This window comes from Rana temporaria, chromosome 9, assembly GCF_905171775.1.
Source record: "Rana temporaria chromosome 9, aRanTem1.1, whole genome shotgun sequence".
Taxonomy (NCBI): domain Eukaryota; kingdom Metazoa; phylum Chordata; class Amphibia; order Anura; family Ranidae; genus Rana; species Rana temporaria.
Window position 1 is genome coordinate 149,288,668 of NC_053497.1, and position 19,295 is coordinate 149,307,962.

The window sequence follows — 19,295 nt, forward strand, 5'->3', positions numbered from 1 at the left end:
GGGTGACTGGGGGGGGTGACCGATCTGTGTCTCTATGTACAAGGGACACAGATCGGTCTCCTCTCCAGAGACAGCACCGCTGTCTCTGTGTAAAACGGCAATGAGAGATGATCTCATATGTTTACATATGAGATCATCTCTCATTGGCCGCAAAGATCGCATCGCAAACTGATTGGCCGTTCGCGGCGATCTGTGATTGGCTGTGTCCAAGGGACACGGCCAGCACAGCAGTTCCCCGCTGCGCGCTCTGGAGCGCGCGCAAAGGGGCGGACGTCAATTGACGTCCACTTGGATTTTGGGATCCGCGCTGTAGCCGTCATTTGACTATAGCGCGGATCCCAAGAGGTTAAAGTGTATGGCCACTTTTGTACTTAGTTTGGACAGATTGAGTAAGAGTTAGAATCCCTGTCAGGTTTTTACTGCTATATTAGGCTCTGTTAGAGACGGTTTCCCCTCACTTCCTGTCCTAATGACCACTAGCTAGATTCAGAGAGATGGCCGCAACTTTGCGGCGGCGTAGCTTAGCGTGTTTAGGCTACGCCGCCGTAAGTTAGCGAGGCAAGTACTTGATTCTCAAAGTACTTGCCTGCCAAGTTACGGCGGCGTAGCCTAAAGCGGGCGGGCGTAAGGGCGCCTAATTCAAATTTGTCTGAGGGGGCGTGTTTTATGATAATGAGGCTTGACCCGACGTGATTGACGTTTTTTTTTTAACTGCGCATGCGCCGGGCGCCTACATTTCCCAGTGTGCATTGCGGCTAAGTCCGCCGCACGGGCCTATTGATTTCGACGTGGACGTAAATCCCTATTCACGGACGACTTACGCAAAATTTTCGAATTTCGAAGCGGGAACGGCGGTCATACTTTAACATTACTATTCCAACTATTTGATGGAATAACTTTAGGCCTGATAATGCGTTACGGAAACGGCGTATCTGTACTGCGTCGGCCGGGCGTACCTTCGTGAATAGGCGTAACTAGTGATTTACTTATTCTACACCGACCGAAATGGAAGCGCCACCTAGCGGCCAGCCAAAATATTGCACCCTAAGATAGGACGGCGCAAGCCGTCGTATCTTAGATAGGTTTAAGTGTATCTCTGTTTGAGAATACACTTAAACTTAGGTCGGCGCAGATTCAGAGTTAGGTCAGCGTATCTACTGATACGCCTACCTGAATCCAGCTAAACGTTTTTTCAAAAAGCAAGCGAGAACTTTCCAACAGCAACATTTATAACCAAATAGATTTTCTCCTACTTCCTGTCTGGGTCTGGCAAGTGTTGTCACCCCATCCCTTTAAAACTGAAGACATATTAAATTACACAGGTTCTGTGGCTAATTAAGGTGGTAATTAAACTCACTTGGTGCCGTTTCTGCATTAAAAGGGGTTGTAAAGGTTCAAATATTTAATTAAAAAAACAAACATGTTATACTTACCTCCACTGTGCAGCTTGTTTTGTACAGAGTGGCCCCGATCCACGTCTTCTGGGGTCCCTCAGCGGCTGTCTCGGCTCCTCCCCGCAGGAGCTAACCCTCTTCATGGAAAGCTCTCTCCCAAGGGGGTTAGTTTCCCGGCGCACCGCGTCATTGGTTTAATTGACAGCATCGCGAGCCAATGGCTGCGTTGCTATCAATCATTCAATGAATGAGCCGAAAAGCCCAGTCGAGAAGCCTGCTTGTTCACGACGTGGGACTTTCGAGGAGGGGGGGACGGCTGACAAACATCAGATATTTTTTCACCTTAATGCATAGAATGCATTAGGCCCCTTTGACACTGGGCACGGGAGGTGCGGTGGCGGCATAGCGGCGCTATATCGTCGTATTATATATATTTAGCGCCGCTATATCGTCGCATTTACCGCAATATTCACGGTTACCCCCTGCTATCGGCCGAAAAAGGGTTAATACTGCCGGCAATACGTCTCTGCATTGATTTCAATAGGAAGGAGCGGTGTAGGAGCAGTAAACACCCCGCTCTTAAGTTTCGGCTAGCAGGACTTTTAGAGCGGTCTTGCTAGCGCACCACTTCAGTGTGAAAGCCTTCAGGCTTTCACACTGAAGACTGCAGGGCACGATTTTTTTCAGGCGGTATAGCAGCGCTATTTTTAGCGCTAAACCGCCTGAAAAACATGTCAGTGTGAAAGGGGCCTTAAGGTGAAAAAACATTAACCTTTACAACCCCTTTAAACTTAGCCTCAGAACCTGTGTAAATCATATGTGTTCGGGTTTAAAAAAAAAAAAAAAGGAATGAGGTGGCAACCTTAGTTGTCACTAGAGATGGGTTTGGGCTCCTAGTCCACCCACCTGCCCGATCCCACCAGGAAGCCGACACTGCACATCTTCAATTATAGGCAGTGAGACATTTCCTGGTCTGTGCTGCTGCCTCATTGCCTATCATTAGCAGTATGCAGGGTCAGCTTCCAGGCGGGACCAGGCAGGCGGGACGGGACTAGGATCCCGAACATGCCCTAAGCCCATCTCTAGTTGTCACCATGAGAGAAAGTGATGGGAAATTTCTCCAATGTGGCCCCAGAAAGCAGTAAAGACCAGACAGAGGTTCTAATCCTTCCTCACTCTTTCCAAAACTAGAAATAAAAGTTTTTGCCCGACATGCACTTTAACAGATCTCAGACAAGCATGTGATTGGAATGTATGTGGGCTACTCATCCTGACCTCTCCTTATGCCTGGATGTCCTGCTGATCTAATGACTTCAATATAATGGAAGCTGAGAATTCTGACTTTGATAACTGCATGCTTGTGTTGGTTCAGTGTTTTAGAAAACGATTGATGCGTGAGACAGCCAGGTAATTGGCATTTTCCTTTAAAGATATACCATCACCTAGTCCATCCTGACCGACTGATGCTCACTAAGGATGAGCTCTGGCGTGTTCGCATAGAACACGTGCAGAGCCCGCCAGGAAGTCGGCACCCGCGCTGCGCTAATCACAGCCAGGCAGACATTGTCCGATGCTCGGCTGCAGAGATCGGGAAATGTCTGCCGGGCTGTGATTAGCGCAGCGCGGGTGCCGACTTCCTGGCGGGCTCTGCACGTGTTCTATGCGAACACGCCGGAGCTCATCCTTAATGCTCACCTTGCCAGCGTTCCTTCTTCCAACACAGCCGGTGCTAAACTTGGTAGAGTTGGGCGCTGGTGAAGTGGTACTAGCACGCTCTCAGTCATGTGCCAGTGCTTGGGCCTAGTGATTGGTTGCTAGACCCAAGCACTGTCACGTTGGAGGAGGTCACACGTTCCCATAGATCAGTGGTTCTCCACCCTGTCCTCAAATAGCCCCGACAGGCCATGTTTTGGGAATTTCTCTTAGATAAAATAGCTGGCCAAAATACCAAGCCATTGACTCAGATTTAACCACTTGCCGACCTCCTCATGTAGATATACGTCAGCAGAATGGCACGGACAGGCACATGCACGTACCCGTACGTCCTCTGCTTGACGTCGGTGGGGGGTCCGATCGGGACCCCCCCCGCAACATGTGGCAGTCGGTAAGCCTCAGGGAGCGATCCGGGACGACGGCACGGCTATTCGTTTCTAGCCGCCCCGTCGCGATCGCTCCCCAGAGCTGAAGAACGGGGAGAGCCGTGTGTAAACACGGCTTCCCCGTGCTTCACTATGGCGGCGCATCGATCGAGTGATCCCTTTTATTAGGGAGACTCGATCGATGATGTCAGTCCTACAGCCACACCCCCCTACAGTAGTAAACACACACTAAGTGAACACTAAATGTTACAGCGCCCCCTGTGTTTAACTCCCAAACTGCAACTGTCATTTTCACAATAAAGAATGCAATGGTCCCAAAAATGTGTCAAAATTGTCCGAAGTGTCCGCCATAATGTCGCAGTCACGAAAAAAATCGCTGATCGCCGCCATTAGTAGTAAAAAAATAAAATAAAAAAAAAAATGCAATAAAACTATCCCCTATTTTGTAAACGCTATAAATTTTGCGCAAACCAACCGATAAACGATTATTGCGATTTTTTTTTTTACCAAAAACAGGTAGAAGAATACGTATCGGCCTAAACTGAGGGGAAAAAAACAATGTATATATGTTTTTGGGGGATATTTATTACAGCAAAAAGTAAAAAATATTGCATTTTTTTCAAAATTGTCGCTCTATTTTTGTTTATAGCGCAAAAACTAAAAACCGCAGAGGTGATCAAATACCACCAAAAGAAAGCTCTATTTGTGGGGGAAAAAAGGACGCCAATTTGTTTGGGAGCCACGTCGCACGACCGCGCAATTATCTGTTAAAGCGACGCAGTCCCGAACTGTAAAAACCCCTTGGGTCTTTAGGCAGCATATTGGTCCGGGGCTTAAGTGGTTAAAGCACCTGTGCAAGATAAAGGAAAACCTGCAAACATGGCCTGTTGGGGGTACTTGAGAAACTAGCACTAGGTATCATCTATAGCTGCAACAGGATTCCTAGGCGAGCAAAAATCACCATTTACCTGCTTCTCCATTGCCTCTCCTTTGCTGGTCAGCAGCATTCTGAAGCAGTTGGGCCTACAAGGGATCAGCACTCTGGAAGCAGGCCTGTGGTCTATTGCGCTCACCTGTTGCTGGCGTGTTGTCACTGATGACAGGTCCACCAGACTGACCAACCAATCTCAGCACTGCTTGATTAACAATTAGGGTAGTGGGGATGTGCAATGAACTGATAAAAGCCCATACACACGATCAGACTCTTTGACAACAACGGTCCGACAGACGTGTTTGGACAATGCGACCGTGTGTACGCTCCATCGGACTAGTTTTGCTTTTTCATCGGACAAATGTCCGCTGTGAATGCTCTCAAACTATTCGACAACAAATGTCCGATGGAGGAGAATCCTATCGTGTGTACACAAGTCCATCGGACTAATGTCCAAAGTACAAACACACATGCTCAGAACCAGGGCTGTGGAGTCGGAGGAAATTTTGGGGAGTTGGAGCTGGAGTCAGCAAACAATGCACCGACTCCAACTCCTACTAAATTTAGATTGTCGGAACATTTAGGAGTCGAAACATTTATCTACCGACTCCACAGCCCTGCTCAGAACCAATGCTAAAGATCAGACAACAATAGCAGACGTTGCCCAAAGGGTGGCGGTAAAGAGCTGAAAAACCATGATTTGGTGAAAGTTGGCTGAAAAAGTCCTACCCTGTGTATTAGGGTTGTCCCGATACCACTTTTTTAGGACTGAGTACAAGTACCGATACTTTTTTTCAAGTACTCGCCGATACCGAATACCGATACTTTTTTTTAAATGTGTCCCCAAATGCAGCCGTGTCCCCCCACAAATGCAGCCATGTCCCCCCCCAATATGCAGCCATGTCCCCCCCCATATGCAGCCATGTCCCCCCCCATATGCAGCCATGTCCCCCCCCATATGCAGCCATGTCCCCCCATATCCAGCCATGTCCCCCCCCATATGCAGCCATGTCCCCCCCATATGCAGCCATTCCCCCCCATATGCATCCATGTCCCCCCATATGCAGCCATGTCCCCCCATATGCAGCCATGTCCCCCCCCATATGAAGCCATGTCTCTCCCCATATCCAGCCATGTCCCCCCCCCATATATGCAGCCATGTCCCCCCCCCATATATGCAGCCATGTCCCCCCCCATATATGCAGCCATGTCCCCCCCCCATATATGCAGCCATGTCCCCCCCCCCATATGCAGCCATGCCCCCCCCCATATGCAGCCATGTCCCCCCCCATATGCAGCCATGTCCCCCCCATATGCATCCATGTCCCCCCCATATGAAGCCATGTCTCTCCCCATATCCAGCCATGTCCCCCCCCCATATCCAGCCATGTCCCCCCCCCCCCCATATGCAGCCATGTCTCTCCCCATATCCAGCCATGTCCCCCCCCCATATATGCAGCCATGTCCCCCCCCCATATATGCAGCCATGTCCTCCCCATATCCAGCCATGTCCCCCCATATCCAGCCATGTCCCCCCCCATATGCAGCCATGTCTCTCCCCATATCCAGCCATGTCCCCCCCCATATATGCAGCCATGTCCCCCCCCCCATATATGCAGCCATGTCCTCCCCATATCCAGCCATGTCCCCCCCCCATATGCAGCCATGTCCCCCCCCCATATGCAGCAATGTCCCCCCCCCAAAAAAGCAGCCATGTCCCCGCCGCATCCCCGCTTGGTTAATACGCGCGGGGAATATTACAGCTTTGAATAGGTGTAGTCTCTCGCGCCGCGCTGCGTATAGACACTCCCCCTTGCTCGGGATTGGACAGTTCACCCGAGCAAGAGGGAATGTCTATACGTGGCGCGGCGGGAAAGACTACAGCTATTCAAATGAATGCTGTAATGTTCCCCGCCCGTATTAACCAAGTGGGGATGCGGCGGGGGGGAAGTATTCTATTTTGGTATCGGGGGTATTTGCGGGAGTACGAGTACTCCCGCAAATACTCGGAATCGGTCCCGATACCAATACTAGTATCGGTATCGGGACAACCCTAGTGTGTATGCATACCAAGTTCACGGCCAACGCCCATTCGGAGCAAAATCCACAGGAAAGTCCGATGGAAGTCCGATCCTGTGTATGAGGCTTAAGGCACCCGAGTCACCAAAAGCTTCCTCATGTTTTTACCAACATGGCGGCACAAACGGCACGTCTCGGCAATCTTCAAGCAAATGTGAGTTATGAGCTATACCCACCATCCCGCAAAATGCAGCCCATACAGAGCAGTCTTCTGTAAGGTCAATGGTTGAAGGTGTTTCTATTTCACGTTGAGGGTTTGGTGGGTTGTTGGCCTGGACAGAATGCCGGCACATACTCCACAGCCACTGCTGTTCAAATATTTGGAGACGGGAGGTCAAGGAGGGAATGAGACCTTGCTCATATAGCATAGTTGGCAGGCAGAACAGTGATATACTGATGGAATCAGCCACATGCCATCTACATGCCCTCCACTGATGGTGACCGTGTCTACCTAATGAGTGTGGCCACCTCCTAGACTGCATGCTTTAGGGCAGGGGTCTCAAACTGGCAGCCCTGTTGCAAAACTACAAGTCCCATGAGGCATTGCATGGCTGACCGTTACAAGCATGACTCCCACGGGCAGAGGCATGATGGGACTTGTAGTTTTGCAACAGCTGGAAGCCACCAGTTTAACCACTTGTCCACCGGGCCAATTTTGGCATTTCTCTCCAATTTGCTAGAAAATTAATCAGAACCCCCAAACATTATATACTTTTTTTTTTTAGCAGACATCCTAGGGAATAAAATGGCGGTCATTGCAACTTTTTTTTCCCCTCGCACGGTATCTGCGCAATAATTTTTCAAATGCCTTTTTTGGGGGGGAAAAACGGTTTCATGAATTTAAAAAATAACAAAACAGTAAAGTTAGCCCAATTTTTTTGTATAATGTGAAAGACGATGTCACGCCGAGTAAATAGATATCTAACATGTCACGCTGTAAAATTGCGCACACTCATGGAATGGCGCCAAACTTCGGTACTTAAAAATCTCCATAGGTGACACTTTAAACATTTTTACAGGTTACTATTTTCGAGTTACAGAGGAGGTCTAGTGCTAGTGAATTGTTGCATGCGCTCTAACGCATGCGATGATACCTCACATGTGGGGTTTAAATGGCGTTTACATATGTTGGCGGGACTTACATGCGTGTTCGCTTCTGAGCGCGAGCTACTAGGGACAGGAACGTTTTAAAAAATAAATTATTTTACTTAATTTTTTTTTTCCCACTTTTTACATTTTTTTTCCTGGCGATAGAGGAATCGGGGAGAAGATAGAACGATGCGCGCTCCCGTCTTTAATCAGATGGCCTAGGACAGGGGTCTGCAAACTATGGCCCGGGGGGACGGATGCGGCCCTTTCCTCGCTTTTATCCGGCCCTTAGAGCATTTTTCATCCCACTATCAGAAACAGTGGGGCATAGTTCCTGCTACTAACACCGACAATGGGGAACTATTCCCCCCCCCCTCCCCACTGACAGACACAGGCAATGGGGCACTATTCCCCTCCCACTGACAGACACAGGCAATGGGGCACTATTCCCCTCCCACTGACAGACACAGGCAATGGGGCACTATCCCCCCCCCACTGACAGACACAGGCAATGGGGCACTATTCTCCCTCCCACTGACAGACACAGGCAATGGGGCACTATTCCCCTCCCACTGACAGACACAGGCAATGGGGCACTATTCCCCTCCCACTGACAGACACAGGCAATGGGGCACTATTCCCCTCCCACTGACAGACACAGGCAATGGGGCACTATTCCCCTCCCACTGACAGACACAGGCAATGGGGCACTATTCCCCCCCCACTGACAGACACAGGCAATGGGGCACTATTCTCCCTCCCACTGACAGACACAGGCAATGGGGCACTATTCCCCTCCCACTGACAGACACAGGCAATGGGGCACTATTCTCCTCCCCCCCACTGACAGACACAGGCAATGGGGCACTATCCCCCCCAACTGACAGGCAATGGGGCACTATCCCCCCCCCAACTGACAGACACAGGCAATGGGGCACTATTCCCCCCCAACTGACAGACACAGGCAATGGGGCACTATTCCCCCCCAACTGACAATGGGGCACTATTCCCCCCCACCCCACTGACAATGTGGCACTATTCCACCCCCTCACTGACAATGGGGCACTATTCACCCCCACTGACAGACACAGACAATGGGGCACTATTCCCCCCCAACTGACAGACACAGACAATGGGGCACTATTCCCCCCCCACTGACAATGGGGCACTATTCCCCCCTCCCACTGACAGACACAGGCAATGGGGCACTATCCCCCCCCCCCAACTGACAGACACAGACAAACAATGGGGCACTATTCCCCCCACTGACAGACACAGGCAATGGGGCACTATTCCCCCCTCCCAACTGACAGACACAGACAATGGGGCACTATTCCCCCCACTGACAGACACAGACAATGGGGCACTATCCCCCCCCCCAACTGACAGACACAGGCAATGGGGCACTATTCCCCCCCAACTGACAGACACAGACAATGGGGCACTATTCCCCCCCACTGACAATGGGGCACTATTCCCCCCTCCCACTGACAGACACAGGCAATGGGGCACTATCCCCCCCCCAACTGACAGACACAGACAAACAATGGGGCACTATTCCCCCCACTGACAGACACAGACAATGGGGCACTATTCCCCCCTCCCAACTGACAGACACAGACAATGGGGCACTATTCCCCCCACTGACAGACACAGACAATGGGGCACTATCCCCCCCCCCAACTGACAGACACAGGCAATGAGGCACTATTCCCCCCCAACTGACTGACAATGGGGCACTATCCCCCACCCCCACTGACAATGGGGCACTATTCCCCCTCCCCACTGACAGACAGACAATGGGGCACTATTTCTCCCCACCACACTGACAGACACAGACAATGGGGCACTACCCCCCCCCACTGACAGACACAGACAATGGGGCACTACCCCCCCCCCACTGACAGACACAGACAATGGGGCACTACCCCCCCCCACTGATAGACACAGACAATGGGGCACTACCCCCCCCCCCCACTGACAGACAATGGGGTATACCCCCCCCCCACTGACAGACACAGACAATGGGGCACTACCCCCCCCACTGACAGACACAGACAATGGGGCACTATTCCTCCCCACTGACAGACACAGACAATGGGGCACTACCCCCTCCCACTGACAGACACAATGGGGCACTACCCCCTCCCACTGACAGACACAGACAATGGGGCACTATTCCTCCCCACTGACAGACAATGGGGCACTATTCCCCCCCCCCCACTGACAGACACCGACAATGGGGCACCATTTCTCCCCCTAATACTAATGAGGGGGCATTGTTTACTCCCACTGATGCCAAGAAATGTTCTTCTCCCACTGGCCACAGTCCGGCCCCCTAAAGATGGAAGGATAGTAACCTTGCCCTCTGTGTAGAAAGTTTGGAGACCCCTGATCTAGGACACACAGCTGACAATTATCTTCTCCCTCCTCCATGATCCACATTGTGTAGAGTTCTCCTTTACATACTTAGAGGTGTAAACTTGTATGTGCCCCCCCCCATATACACACAGGTGGTATCACCCAGGTTATAACATGTCCTGGGCTGCCAGTATTTCATGATACTTCATATAAATCACAAAGGGGTTTTAGCGACCCGGATCTACAAATCGCACACAATTCTGGGGTATGGGGGGCGGTAAGAACAGACAATGCCAGCTGGCACTGCAGGGCACAGTCTTCTCTTTTGTGTAGATTGGAGAAGCTCAGATGTTGGCTATGAAGCTCAGTGCCCTCTCTGTACAGAGCTTGTGTGGCTTCACATGGAAGGGGCCCTGGGGCATAATGAAAGGAAGTGCGAGTGTACTTTGTGTGAACTCATCAGAGCACACACACACACAGATCAGATCTACAGAGGAGGGCAGAGATCGGGTACTCACTGTGGGTGGCTCTTCTTCTACACGTTCAGCTGGTCCTTATCAGGGGGCAGTGTGCTGTCACTGTGATCTCAGGATGCTGGGACTGAGCCTTGTGTATATGAGACCAGGAGGGGGCGGGGCTACAAGAGAAAGATGACATGTCCCTCCCCACAGAACACACCCCAAAGTCTGCATTCCCCAACTGTGTGCCCCGCCCCCTGCTTCCTCCCAGCACAGCCTGATCACTCCTACACAATGCACAGTGCTGGAGAAGGAGGAGGAGGAGTCACCCACACATCACCACACCCTCTATTAACCTCTTCTGGTACAACTCTCTGCAGCTGGGTTATCACTGATTGTCAGGATTTCCACTAAGAAAAGAAAAGAAACAAAAGATACAACTACTGTGTGTATAAAATATAAAAGTATGGAAAACAAATGGTGTGTGTGTGTATATATATATATATATATATATATATATATATATATATATATACCCATCTAACGCAGCCACTGTGCCCATCAAACATAGCCACTGTGCTCATCAAATGCCGCCACTGTGCCCATCAAACGTAGCCACTGTACCCATCGAATGCCGCCACTGTGCCCATCGAATGCCGCCACTGTGCCCATCGAATGCCACCACTGTGCCCATCAAACATAGCCACTGTGCCCATCGAATGCCGCCACTGTGCCCATCAAACATAGCCACTGTGCCCATCGAATGCCGCCACTGTGCCCATCAAACGTAGCCACTGTGCCCATCGAATGCCGCCACTGTGCCCATCAAACGTAGCCACTGTGCCCATCAAATGCCGCCACTGTGCCCATCAAACGTAGCCACTGTGCTCATCGAATGCCGCCACTGTGCCCATCAAACGTAGCCACTGTGCCCATCGAATGCCGCCACTGTGCCCATCAAACGTAGCCACTGTGCCTATCGAATGCCACAGCTGTGCCCATCAAACGCAGCCACTGCGCCCATCAAACACAGCCACAGTGCACATTGAATGCCGCCACTGTGCCCATCAAATGGAGCCTCTGTACCCATTGAATGCCGCCACTGCCAGAACGTGGATTTGTGTGTTTACACGCACACACACCCATTCTGGCTCTGTCAGGAGCGTTCGCAAGTGAGCACATCAGCTCCTCAGTAATGCGGCGGGCATGCCCCCAATACCCCTTCAAGCGGCTGCCGTACAGCTACGGCGATTTGCGCAGGGAAGCCATTTTGCGATGGCAAAAAAAAAAAAATAGGGAATTTTGCTAGTACATGATTGGATGAGTGACGATATCACTTTTGCCAACTGTACAGTCTTTATTTCTTTAGTAAATTGACCCCTGTGTCTTTTTTTATTTATTATTTTTACAAAAACTTGACAAAAGGAAATTCTACCTTCCTGGCTTCCCATACAAGCATTTTCCATTTTTAAACATGGCTCATGATTAATGACCTATTTGTTTTGTACTAGAGGTCTGCATAGAAACCAATCAGCTTCTAGGTTGTAGCCCTGGCTCACACCAGTGCGGTTTTGAAGTCCCACCACTTCAGTGCGATTTCATATGCAGCTTGCTGATATCTGTGCAACTTTATTTTACAGATGTCAAGTCGCACTGAAATCGCACAGGAATAGCCCAAGGACCTTTTTCAGAGTCGCAGCAATTTGAATGGTTCCACTGCCACAAGTGGGGTGCAACTTGTCATGCAACTTTGAACTGGTGTGAACCAATGCTTATTATGTAAAGCTTAATTGAACAAGCTGAAGTTAGAAGCTGATTGGCTACCATGCGCAGCAGCACCAGATTCTGAATGGGTCAGTTTTCGTAAATCCCATCTTGTTATCACACAGGGAGATTTTTACCTTCCTTGCAAAGGGGCTTAGTGAAATCAAGGGGTTTCATTTCCCCACACTTTCCGCACAAATAGGAACATTTTAGCGCAGTTTCACCTTTTTTATTTATTTTTTTAGCTGAATGCATTGGAGTCAGTGGGAGAAGGGAAATTACGTATTTTTTTCTACATTTGCACAAGAAAAGTGCAGATTACCGCTAGACTAGGGTGATCGGACATCCCCGGATTGTCCCCAGACCAAGTCAGTCCCTGGTTTTGTCCCCGGATTGGATTTGAACAGGGCAATTTCAAAGACAGTCAGTGCAGAATAAAAAAAAAAATCTGAATTGCAAGCCCCCGCTCCTACTAGTTTAGGGGGTGTATTATTTTTTCCATTATCTGTGCCCCTTTCTGATGATCATATGCTGGTCGGAGCAGAGGGACCATTTCTTCAGTTTTGGGTGCATGCCCATTCAACGGCCGGAAAAGGGTTAATACCGCCCGCAATGCGCCTCTGCAGAGGCGCATTGACGCGGTATTACCATGGTTTCCCATTGTTTGCAATGGGAAGGAGCGGTATACACACCGCTCCAAAGATGCTGCTGGTAGATTTTTTTTTCTCCCACCAGCGCATCGCCTCAGTGTGAAAGCCCTCAGGCTTTCACATTGAGAATGCAGGGAATTAGTTTTTCAGGCGGTATTTAGGTGCTAAATAGCCTGAAAAACTCCTCAGTGTGAAAGGGGCCTAAGACTTGACAGGCTATGAGGCGGGTGGCGGCGGCAACGGTCAGAGAGTCGCTGATAGAAACCAATCAGTGTCCAGGATTTGTTGCCAAAACTTAAAATAACCACTTCAATACCAGGCACTTACGCACCTTCCTGCCCAAGCCAATTTTCAGCTTTCAGCGCTGTCGCACTTTGAATGACAATTGCGCAGTCGTGCTACACTCTACCCAAACAATTTTTTATAATTTTGTTCCCACAAATATTTGATCACCTCTGCGATTTTTTTTTTTTTTTTTTTGTATTTTTTTTTTTTTTTAGATTTACGAATTTGCGATCATAACTAATGACCCAAAGAATGAATGAAACTAAAACTAAAACATTTTTTGGCAGCGCACATGTCTAAAATCCACCCCTATGTGACACTCAAATTAAAGCAAAGTTCCACCAAAAAGTGGAACTTCCGCTTATCTGATCCCTCCCTCTGATGCGACATTTGTCACCTTTTCTTTACCAGGTATCCTGTCCCCACTTCTGGGAGACCAGGCCACAGCAAAGAACGTCAGCAGCTTGGTCTCCCTACCGCCGGGCCAGTGAGTGAGCAGCGAGCTTTGCGCATTCGCAGTAGGGACCCGGGTTCCCTTAGTGGCAATGGTGGCGGCAGCACCTGACAGCTGATGGACGTCTGCAGTGCCGACATTGCTGGACTTCAGGACAGGTAAGTGTCCTTATGTTAAATAGTACCATGTACGGAAACATGCATTTCAGTCCCTTACCAGACTTCCCAAAGACAGTAGCCTGTATGGTCAAACACTGCATTTTATTGTATTGCTAGTGCAAATGAACCCTAAGGCCCCTTTCACATTGGAGCGGGAGCCGCGGTTGCGGTATAGCGCCGCTAAAAATAGCAGCGCTATACCGCCGGGATTGCAGCGGGAATCGGCCGCTTGCGGTGCGGTATTAACCCCCGCTAGCGGCCGATAAAGGGTTAATACCGCCTGCAATGCACCTCTGCAGAGGCACATTGTGGGCGGTATTGCCTCGGCTTCCCATTGTTTTAAACGGGAAGGAGCGGTATGCATGCCGCTCCTCTTACCGCTCCAAAGATGCTGCTGACAGGAGATTTTTTTCTCTCCCGCCAGCGCATCGCCTCAGTGTGAAAGCCCTTGGGCTTTCACATTGAGTAGGCAGTGAAGGAGTTTTTCAGGCGGTATAGCAGCTCTATTTTTAGCGCTGTACCGCCTGAAAAACTCCTCAGTGTGAAAGGGGTCTGTAACGGATTATGGACTATTCTGCCTGGACATTGATAATAACTGCAGGACTTGTTACAGTTGGATTTACCACATTGTATTCTGAGCACAAAGGGTTAATTGGACAAGTATCTTTTCATTGCTGGAATGCTAATGTTCCCTTCGCATAGATAATGAACCCTCTTTGTGTGCAGGTAAACAGCCCCCCTGTGAGGTGTATGCTGATGGGGATTATGTGTGAGTGATAATTGTTTTAAAGGTTAATTGAATTCTATGTGCCTGGCCAGGAAATGTTAAGTGGGGTGAGGTGCCGAAGCGGCTAGAAACTGGCCAAGTGATTAATTCAAGGAGATGTCATTGTTTCAGGGGGTCTGTGTTGAAGCCCCCTACTGGGAAAAGGGGAGGGCGGAAACTGTCATTGTTCTTGTAACAGTTGTAAGCAGATATAAGCAGGTGAAATATGCCAAATAAAGTCAGTCTGCTTGACCCTCCAAACGTAGCACGTCTCGTTTCTTGGAAGGGCGTTCGATGGGATATACCGGCGGTACCTGCATATCGCAGCTTGCCAGGGAAAAGGACGTCTCCAACGGCCGATACCCCTCACTACCAGTGGGTAGCCGTTACATTGGTTGGCAGTAGTGGGATGGTCCTTTTATCCAAAGAGCAAGTTCTGAATGGAGTCGCAGTACGCCAGGCTGAAAAGATCCACACTGAAAGATCTATTGGAGATTCGTGGTAGGAGCGCCAGCAACAGACCACGGAGGGAGCTGATAGCTGAACTGCTGGAGCTGGACGAAATGGATGGATCCATGGAAGGAACGGAGCCCCTTGCACCGGTCAGCGAAGAAGATGTAATTACTGGGATTGTACAGCGGAGATTATCCTTGTATCCAGAAACGTCCGTGGAACTAATCAACCAGCTGTTCCGGGAAGCAAGGGAAGAAATACAAACGAAGAGGGGACAAGAACTGGAACTGGTAAGAGCGAGACAGCCCATTACACCTGCAGTTCCTACCCCCCCACCCGCTGCTACAGGAAAGAAAATACCGTTCACTGCATTTAAAGCTTTTGTAGAAAGTGAGGAGGAAATCGATGGATATTTGGCGGACTTTGAGAGGCAGTGCTCACTACACCAGGTACCACCAGACCAATGGGTCACTATTTTGTCGGGGAAATTGTCGGGCAAAGCCAACGAAGCCTTTCGGGCTCTCGCTCCAGAGGATATTTTACAATATCAGCAAGTTAAAAAGGCGCTGCTAACCCGATATGCCGTAACGCCAGAAGCCTACCGCCGGCGCTTCCGGGAGTCCAAGAAGATGGCTGTGGACTCCCACATGGAATGGGCCAACCAGTTACAAAGGGTGGCATCCCTTTGGGTCCAAGGGTGCAAGGCCAACACCGGGGAGGAAGTATTGCAGCTGTTCCTAATGGAACATTTCTTCCAAGACCTGGCCGCAGACATACAAGACTGGGTACGAGATCGCCGTCCCGCTAACTTAAACGAGGCGGCTCGGCTAGCAGATGAGTACGCGGAGAGAAGGAATGTAAGCCAGGGTACGACGCGGCTGGCTCAGAAGGTAGAACCACGTACTCCAACCGTCACCCCACGCCCAGAGTTTCGGGCTCCAGTCCCACCACGTCCTCAGGGGCCTAGCAACTACCCCCGGGATTCGCCTAGGGTGACGTGCCATCACTGCAGCGACACGGGACATATTGCTCGTTATTGCCCTTTGAGATCTACAAATAACAATTGGAGACGCACAACACCCAACACAGAGGGCACTCCATCACGTCCCTCTGCAGCCCACTGCCTGGAGACCGAGGGGGGCCCTGAGGAATGTCTGGGAATTTGGTATGAGGCAGACCCAATACAAGCGGCCTCTCCGGATAACCGTCAGCATCACCGTCAGGAGGTACGAGTGAATGGACAAGTAGCACAAGGCTTAAGAGATTCCGGGACTACTATCACTCTGATTCAAAAACATCTGGTAAAGCCAGAGAACGTGTCCACTCGCACAGTTGCCGTCCGGGTCGCAGGGGGTGCTGTATTTCGCGTACCCACCACCCGTGTGCACTTAGACTGGGGAGCCGGGTCAGGAAAGACCACAGTTGGTATCATGGACAACCTACCTGCCGAGGTGGTGCTGGGTAACGACATTGGCCCTCTGACTTCGGCTTATTTACCTACACCTGCTGCTGCTTGTCCCGGGACCACCCGCGTTGCTGGAATCAACCCGCTTGCTGCTGAGAACCGGGTAAGACTACCTTCCCCGACATGTACTGTAGATCCGGCACAATATCACAGTCTAAAATGGGAATGTGACAAGTTGGCCAGTGAGAAATCAGAGATGCAACGACACTATGTCATGTATTATGAGATGTCCCGTGGCTTGAACATTGAAATGCACAAACAGGCGGAAATTGTCAAAAGATTAAATGGGATTTGCATCCAGGTGGTGCCGTATCTGTCCCAAGAGCATCAGCAACAGGTTTTGGGAGCCATTGAGAGAGCAAAGCAAGTGACTGTTCCAGAACTGAATTCTATTATTCACCGTCACCATCAGCTACCGACCTGGTAAGCCAATGGGAAGGCCGACGGACTGTCCAGGCAAACGGAACTTTTACCCTAACAGCAGACCGGACATCCCCAAGTTGATCCGAAAAGGATCAATCCGGGTCTGCCGAAGTGTTCCACAAAAGGGGGGCAGTGTAACGGATTATGGACTATTCTGCCTGGACATTGATAATAACTGCAGGACTTGTTACAGTTGGATTTACCACATTGTATTCTGAGCACAAAGGGTTAATTGGACAAGTATCTTTTCATTGCTGGAATGCTAATGTTCCCTTCGCATAGATAATGAACCCTCTTTGTGTGCAGGTAAACAGCCCCCCTCTGAGGTGTATGCTGATGGGGATTATGTGTGAGTGATAATTGTTTTAAAGGTTAATTGAATTCTATGTGCCTGGCCAGGAAATGTTAAGTGGGGTGAGGTGCCGAAGCGGCTAGAAACTGGCCAAGTGATTAATTCAAGGAGATGTCATTGTTTCAGGGGGTCTGTGTTGAAGCCCCCTACTGGGAAAAGGGGAGGGCGGAAACTGTCATTGTTCTTGTAACAGTTGTAAGCAGATATAAGCAGGTGAAATATGCCAAATAAAGTCAGTCTGCTTGACCCTCCAAACGTAGCACGTCTCGTTTCTTGGAAGGGCGTTCGATGGGATATACCGGCGGTACCTGCATATCGCAGCTTGCCAGGGAAAAGGACGTCTCCAACGGCCGATACCCCTCACTACCAGTGGGTAGCCGTTACAGGGTCTAAGGGTGACTCCTCAGAAGTGAGCATGCTCAGGTGCCCCCGCAGCAAGCTGCTTGCTGTGGGGGCACTTGGCAGGAGGGAGGGGCCAGGAGCACCGGCGGGGGACCCGAGAAGAGAAGGATCTGGGCTGATTTGTGCAAAATCACTGCCCAGAGCAGGTAAGTATAACATGTTTGTTATATTTTAACAATAAAAGCCAAACCTTTATTATCACTGTACATTTTTTGCTAAAAAAAATAATAATAAGTGTACATTTTTTTTGCAGGTAAAAAAATGGGCATTTTTTTTTTTTTTTTTTTTGAGCCTGCACCAGTGATGAGCCAGTGTATCTTCTTGTCTGTACATCCCGGTGCACGGGCAGGTCTGTTTGTAACATGTTACATGTTGTATCATGAATATGGGTGTAACATGTTACAAAAGGTGAACTTATTCTTTAAATACCCCCCAAGAAAAAAAAAATACCCTATAAATAAAGCAGAAACAAACAAAATATTTTTTCAAGAAAATTTTAACTAAGCAACTCAATGGGGTTGATTTACTAAAGGCAAATAGACTGTGCACTTTGCAAGTACAGTTGCGTTCATTTTTCCCAGAACTTAGTAAATGTGGTGAAGCTCTGCTGATTTCCATCATCCAATCATGAGCAAGCAAAAATGCTGTTTTCTGTTTTCCTTGCACCTGATTGGAAATTCTTTACAAAGTGAAGCTTCACCGCCTGCACTAAGCTCTGGGGAAAATTGGTGCAACTGTACTTGCAAAGTGCGCGGCTATTTGCCTTTATTTACTTGGCCCCAGTAAGTTTTCACTTCAGTGAAATGACAAATTTTGCTGTAAAATTTATTTTGCCAGAAATAAACGGCCTCATTCCTGGTGCTTCACTCCATTATTGCACAAATGGTGGGACTGAACTCTTCTGAACTCTGCTGAAACTGTTGAGTCATCACTACACTGCTGAACACATAAAGGCTATGGGCTGCAGTATGTACGGGCCGCAGTATGCATGGGCTGCAGTATGTACGGGCTGCAGTATGCACGGGCTGCAGTATGTATGGGCTGCAGTATGCACGGGCTGCAGTATGCACGGGCTGCAGTATGCACGGGCTGCAGTATGTATGGGCTGCAGTATGTATGGGCTGCAGTAAAGTGTTTTTTTTTTTTATTTTTTTTTTTATTTAATCTTTTTTTATCCCCAGGGGGCAAACGCAACCAACTGGTCCTTTCATGGTCACGTTCCTGTTGGTTGATTGAGACTGGGGTCACACTATAGATCGCAGCGGCTCACAGCAGGGGTCCGAAGCGTCCTCGTTCAGGTCCGATTTCAGCCCAAGGGGTAGATTCAGGTACCTTTTGCGGCGGCGTATCTCCAGATACGCCGCCGTAATTTGAATTCCGCGCCCGCGTAGCGTTACGCCAATTCACAAAGGCAGTTACGATGAAAAAATAGGCTTCCTCCGCGTAGAATTGTGTGCAATATAACTTTGGCCGCTAGGGGCGCTTCCGCTGTTGTCGGCGTAGAATATGCTAATTTCCTAGATACGCCGATTCACAAGCGTACGTGCGCCCAGCGTTCGTTTTTTACGTTGTTTGCGTTAAGGCTTTTTTGGTGTAAGGCTGCTCCTGCTATTAGGAGCCGCAGCCAATGTTAAGTATGGACATCGTTCCCGCTTCGAAATTTGAATTATTTACGTCGTTTGCGTAAGTTGTTCGCGAAAAGGGCTGGACGT

The 19,295-nt window shown here is 49.5% G+C and overlaps 1 protein-coding gene across 3 annotated transcripts in view; it reads right to left on the minus strand.

Moving 5' to 3' along the window:
* Window positions 1-19,295, minus strand: part of G6PD (glucose-6-phosphate dehydrogenase) — a 70,913-nt gene that overhangs the window by 41,271 nt on the left and 10,347 nt on the right. Inside the window, exon 1 of one of the 3 annotated variants that reach the window (XM_040324829.1) lies at window positions 10,472-10,600. The exons of 1 other annotated variant lie outside the window; for it this stretch is intronic. The gene's annotated coding sequence lies outside the window, so the exon portion shown is untranslated. Of the gene's footprint in view, window positions 1-4,461; window positions 4,551-10,471; window positions 10,601-19,295 lie in introns of those variants that run through there. One more of the 3 variants, XM_040324831.1, reaches the window with a different exon arrangement.